This window comes from Arachis ipaensis, chromosome B01 (genome assembly GCF_000816755.2).
Source record: "Arachis ipaensis cultivar K30076 chromosome B01, Araip1.1, whole genome shotgun sequence".
NCBI classification, from domain to species: Eukaryota; Viridiplantae; Streptophyta; class Magnoliopsida; order Fabales; family Fabaceae; genus Arachis; species Arachis ipaensis.
The window spans coordinates 12,214,926-12,221,807 of NC_029785.2; positions in this window are offsets into that span (position 1 = coordinate 12,214,926).

Sequence of the window (6,882 nt, forward strand, 5' to 3'; positions counted from 1 at the left end):
GATTTTTATGATTTTTCAGATTATCAATAACATTTCTCCTTTTCCATCATTCTTTCAAGAGCCAACAATTTTAACATTCTTAATCAACAAATTCAAAAAAAATGCACTGTTCAAGCATTCATTCAGAAAACAAAAAGTATTGCCACCACATCAAAATAATTAACATGTTTTAAAATTCAAAATTCATGCACTTCTTTTTCTTTTTCAGAAAACATTTTTTATTTAAGAGAGGTGATGGATTCATAGAACATTCATAGCTTTAAGAAATAGACACTAAGACACTAATGATCATGTAATAAAGACACAAACATAGATAAACCTAAAGCATAATTTTCGAAAAACAGAAAAATAAAGAACAAGGAAATTAAAGAACGGGTCCACTTTAGTGATGGCAGCTTGTTCTTCCTCTTGAAGATCTTATGGAGTGCTTGAGCTCCTCAATGTCTCTTCCTTACCTTTGTTGCTCCTCCCTCATGACTCTTTGGTCTTCTCTAATTTCATGGAGGAGGATAGAATGCTCTTGGTGCTCCACCCTTAGTTGTCCCATATTGGAACTCAATTCTCCTAGGGAGGTATTAATTTGCTCCCAATAATTTTGTGGAGGAAAGTGCATCCCTTGAGGCATCTCAGGAATTTCATGATGAGGAATTTCCTCATACTCTTGCCCATGAGTGGGATCTCTTGTTTGCTCCATCCTTTTCTTAGTGATGGGCTTGTCCTCATCAATAAGGATGTCTTCCTCTATGTCAATTCCAGCTGAATTGCAGAGGTGACAAATGAGATGAGGGAAGTCTAACCTTGCCAAAGTAGAGGACTTGTCCGCCACCTTGTAGAGTTCTAGAGATATAACCTCATGAACTTCTACTTCCTCTCCAATCATGATGCTATGGATCATGATGGCCCGGTCTATAGTAACTTCAGACCGGTTGCTAGTCGGAATGATTGAGCATTGGATGAACTCCAACCATCCCCTAGCCACAGGCTTGAGGTCATGTCTTCTTAGTTGAATCGGCTTCCCTCTTGAATCTCTCTTCCATTGAGCGCCTCTTCACAAATGTCTATGAGGACTTGGTCCAACCTTTGATCAAAGTTGACCCTTCTATTGTAGGGGTGTGCATCTCCTTGCATCATGGGCAAGTTGAATGCCAACCTTACATTTTCCAGACTGAAATCTAAGCATTTCCCCCGAACCATTGTAAGCCAATTCTTAGGGTCCGGGTTCACACTTTGATCATGGTTCTTGGTGATCCATGCATTGGCATAGAACTCTTGAACCATTAAGATCCCGACTTGTTGAATGGGGTTGGTGAGAATTTCCCAACCTCTTCTTCGAATCTCATGTCGGATCTCTGGATATTCACCCTTTTTGAGCTTGAAAGGGACCTCGGGGATCACCTTCTTCTTGGCCACAACTTCATAGAAGTGGTCTTGATGCACCCTTGAGATGCATCTCTCCATCTCCCATGACTCGGAGGTGGAAGCTTTTGCCTTCCCTTTCCTCTTTCTAGAGGGTTCTCCGGCCTTTGGTGCCATAAATGGTTATGGAAAAACAAAAAGCAACGCTTTTACCACACCAAACTTAGAAGATTTGCTCGTCCTCGAGCGAAAGAAGAAAGAAAAGAGTAGAAGAAGAAAATGGAGGAGATGGAAGGGATTTTGTGGTTCGGTCAAGGGGGAGAAGTAGTGTGTATGATGTGTGAAAATGAAGGAGTGAAGATGGGTTTATATAGGAGTTAGAGAGAGGGGTAGGGTTCGGCCATATATGGGTGGGTTTGGGAGGGAAAGTGGTTTGAATTTGAATGGTGAGGTAGGTGGGGTTTTATGATGGATGGATGTGGATTGGTGAAGAGATTATGGAGAAGAGGGTAGGATTTGATAGGTGAGGAATATTTGGGGAAGAGGTATTGAGGTGATTGGTGGAGGGTATTTGGGGAAGGTTGTTATGGAGTGGTGTGAAGAAGAGAGAGAGAGAGAGAGATGAAGTAGGTGGGGATCCTGTGGGGTCCACAGATCCTGAGGTGTCAAGGATTTCCCATCCCTGCACCATGTTGGCGTGTAAACACCCCTTGCTTGCCAATCATGGCGATAAACGCCAGGTTGCTGCCCATTTCTAGCGTTTAACGCCAACTTTTCTCCCCTTTCTGGCGTTTAATGCCAGCTCTGTGCCTATTTCTGGCGTTAAACACCAGTAAGCTTCTCCAGGGTGTGCTATTTTTAATACTATTTTTCATTATGTTTTTGCTTTTTCAGTTGTTTTTGTGACTTCACATGATCATCAACCTAAAGAAAACATAAAATAACAATGGAAAATAAATAGGTATAATAAAATTGGGTTGCCTCCCAACAAGCGCTTCTTTAATGTCAATAGCTTGACAGTGGGCTCTCATGGAGTCTCACAGATACTCAGAGCATGATGATGGCCTCCCAACACCAAACTTAGAGTTTGAATGTGGGGGCTCTATTTGACTCTGCATTGAGAGAAGCTTTTCATGCTTCCTCTCCATGACTACAGAGGGAGATCCTTGAGCTTTAAACACAAGGGAGTTCTCATTCACTTGAAGGACCAATTCTCCTCTGTCAACATCAATCACAGCTTTTGCTGTGGCTAGGAAGGGTCTGTCAAGGATGACGGATTCATCTATACACTTCCCAGTGTCTAGGATTATGAAATCAGTAGGGATGTAGTGGCCTTCAACCTTTACCAAGACATCCTCTACAAGTCCATAAGCATATTTCCTTGAATTGTCTGCCATCTCTAGTGAGATTCTTGCAGCTTGTACCTCAAGGATCCCTAGTTTCTCCATTACAAAGAGTGGCATGAGGTTTATACTTGACCCCAGGTCACACAGAGCCTTTTCAAAGGTCATGGTGCCTATGGTACAAGGTATTGAGAATTTTTCAGGATTCTGTTTCTTCTGAGGTAACCTCTGCCTAGTCAAGTCATTCAGTTCTTTGATGAGCAAGGGGGGTTCATCCTCTCAAGTCTCATTACCAAATAACTTGGCATTTAACTTCATGATTGCTCCAAGGTACTTAGCAACTTGCTCTTCAGTAACATCTTCATCCTCTTCAGAGGAAGAATACTCATCAGAGCGCATGAATGGCAGAAGTAAATTCAATAGAATCTCTATGGTCTCTGTATGAGCCTCAGATTCTCATGGTTCCTCATTAGGGAACTCCTTGGAGGCCAGTGGACGTCAATTGAGGTCTTCCTCAGTGAAAATCACTGCCTTTCCCTCCTCTATGCATTCGGCCATGTAGGACGTGTTTATGACCTTGCATTCTCTCTTTGGGTTCTCTTCTGTATTGCTTGGGAGAGTACTAGGAGGGAGTTCAGTAACTTTCTTGCTCAGCTGACCCACTTGTGCCTCCAAATTTCTAATGGAGGACCTTGTTTCAGTCATGAAACTTTGAGTGGTTTTAATTAGATCAGAGATTGCTAAGTCTGAGTGGCTCTGCTTAGAATCCTCTGTCTGTTGCTGAGAAGATGATGGAAAAGGCTTGCTATTTCTAAACCTATTTCTTCCACCATTACTGTTGTTAAAGCCTTGTTGAGGCCTCTATTGGTCCTTCCATGAGAGATTTGGGTGATTTCTCCATGAAGGATTATAGGTGTTTCCATAGGGTTCTCCCATGTAATTCACCTCTTCCATTGCTGGGTTCTCAGGATCATAAGCTTCTTCTTCAGATGAAGCTTCTTTGATACTGTCTGTTGCTGCTTGCATTCCAGACAGACTCTGAGAAATCATATTGACTTGCTGAGTCAATATTTTGTTTTGAGCCAATATGGCATTCAGAGTGTCAATTTCAAGAACTCCTTTCTTCTGATTCGTCCCATTATTCACAGGATTCCTTTCAGAAGTGTATATGAATTGGTTATTTGCAACCATTTCAATGAGTTCCTGAGCTTTTGTAGGCGTCTTCTTCAGATGAAAAGATCCTCCGGCAGAGCTGTCCAATGACATCTTGGACAGTTCAGACAGACCATCATAGAAGATACCTATGATGCTCCACCCTGAAAGCATGTCAGAAGGACACCTTCTGATCAATTGTTTGTATCTTTCCCAAGCTTCATAGAGTGATTCACCTTCCTTCTGTCTGAAGGTTTTGACTTCCACTCTAAGCTTACTCAATTTTTGAGGTGGAAAGAACTTTGCCAAGAAGGCATTGACTAGCTTTTCCCAAGAGTTCAGGCTTTCCTTAGGTTGTGAATCCAACCATATCCTAGCTCTGTCTCTTACAGCAAAAGGGAAGAGCATAAGTCTGTAGACCTCAGGGTCAACCCCATTGGTCTTGACAGTGTCACAGATTTGCAAGAATTCAGCTAAGAACTGATGAGGATCTTCTAATGGAAGTCCATGAAACTTGCAATTTTGTTGCATTAGAGAAACTAATTGAGGCTTAAGCTCAAAGTTGTTTTTTAAGATCTTAATATAGAAGATTAAAGAACAATCAGTTCATTAGTTGAAATTAAAATTTTGAAAGAAAAAAAAGTAAACTAAAAGTTAGTATAGAAGAGGTAGTGTAGAAAAAGTTTTATTAAAAGTTAGTATATAAAAAATAAAGATTAAAGTTTTAGAAAAAGTTTTAGTGAATTGATGAAAGAGTTGAAATTAAAAGCTTTTAGTAATTAGTTTAAAAGTTTTAAAGAAAATTAATAAAGTTTTAGAAAAATTAAATAAAAGCTTTTAAGAAGGGGGGAAGAGTGTAAAAAGATAAATTCCCTGATCGTGAGAAGGAGTTACACGTTAAGCCTGATGGAGAGAGATATTCAAGCTTAAGAGAGGAGAGATGGAGGAGGAAGATAAGAAGAAAAGAAGACTGTAGAGTTCCTTAGAGATATGACATTGTATCTCCTAAGGTATGAAAGAAGAAGAGAGAGAAAGTATACTCGTCCTCATTCCTGTTTCTGTAAGAATAACTCCGACTAGGACTTGGACTTTCCTGGAACTTCTCTTTCGATTCTCTTCGATTTCATGTTGAGAGACATCTCCTGGATTGTCTCGAAAAGTTTGTTCTTCTTCGGTACCGTCGGCTTTTGTTGTTGTTACGGTTGTTACGTTCCTTCCACGAACCACTGAAATGACGTGGATGAGGGTTGAAGATACCCTTTTCGGAGAGTTAGGGACAGTAACCTCGNNNAGGTGGAAAGAACTTTGCCAAGAAGGCATTTACTAGCTTTTCCCAAGAGTTCAGGCTTTCTTTAGGCTGTGAGTCCAACCATATCGTAGCTCTGTCTCTTACAGCAAAAGGGAAGAGCATAAGTTTTTAGACCTCAGGGTCAACCCCATTGGTTTTAACAGTATCACAGATTTGCAAGAATTCAGCTAAGAACTGATGAGGATCTTCTAATGGAAGTCCATGAAACTTGCAATTTTGTTGCATTAGAGAAACTAATTGAGGCTTAAGCTCAAAGTTGTTTGCTCCAATGACAGGGATTGAGAGGCTTTTCCCATAGAAGTTGGGAGTAGGTGCAGTAAAGTCACCAAGCACCTTCCTTGCATTGTTGGCATTGTTGTTGTTTTCGGCTGCCATGGCTTCTTCTTGTTTGAAAAGCTCTGTTAGGTCCTCTACAGAGAGTTGTACTTTAGCTTCTCTTAGCTTTCTCTTCAAGGTCCTTTCAGGTTCAGGATCAGCCTCAATAAGAATGTCTTTGTCCTTACTCCTGCTCATATGAAAGAGAGAGAAGAAGAAAGTATGGAATCCTCTATGTTACAGTATAGAGATTCCTTGAGATGTCAGAAGAAAAGAAGAATAGAAGGAGGAGGTAGAGAGGAGAGAATTCGAACTTATAGAGAGAGGTAGTCCGAATTGCACATTGAGGAAGAGTGCTAGTCCCTTAAATAGAAAAATGTGAGAAGGGGGGAAGAATTTTCGAAAATAAATTAAAAAGATTTTGAAATAATTAAAAGAAATTTTGAAAATTTGATTAATGATTTTCGAAAATTAAAGTTGAGAAAGTAGTTAAGTGATTTTGAAAAAGATTTTGAAATTAGAAATAAAAAATATATGATTGAAAATTATTTTGAAAAAGATGTGATGGAGAAGATATGATTGAAAATCAAATGAAAAAAAAGAAAGTTTTAAAATTAAAGTTGATTACTTGACTAACAAGAAATTAGAAGATATAATTCTAGAATTTAAAATTTGATCCTTTCTTAATAGGCAAGTAACAACTTGGAAATTTTGAATTAAATCATTAATTGTAGCAAGGATTTTCGAAAATAGAAAAAATATAAAATGGAAAGAAATTAATTTTGAAAAGATATGATTGAAAAGATATGATTTGAAAAAGATTTGATTTTGATAAATTATGAAAATTTGCAAAAGATTTGAATTAAAAACAAAATCTTACCTCTTGTGCCATCCTGGCGTTAAACGCCCAGAATGGTATCCATTTTTGCATTTAACGCCCAAAATACTACCCTTTTGGGCGTTTAACGCCCAGCCAGGGTTTAAACGCCAGTTTTCCTTCTTCACTGAACGCCCAGCTTTTTCTGTGTAATTCCTCTGCTGCATGTTCTGAATCTTCAATTCTCTGTATTATTGACTTGAGAAGACATAATTTTGAAAAAAAAATTTTGAGTTTTTTTAATGATGAGAAACAACAAAATGAAACTAATCATGGAAAACTAAGATCAAATAAACAAAGCATGCAAGACACCAAACTTAGAAATTTTCATATTAGAAACACCAACAGATTGAGAATGCATATGAGAAACAACTAAACACACAAAACAAGAGAATTTAAAGATCAGAGCAAGGAAATCATCAAGAACATCTTGAAGATTAATGAAGAACATAATGCATGTAATTTTTGAAAATTAGAAGAATGCAATTAACACCAAACTTAAAATTAGTCACTAGACTCAAACAAGAAAA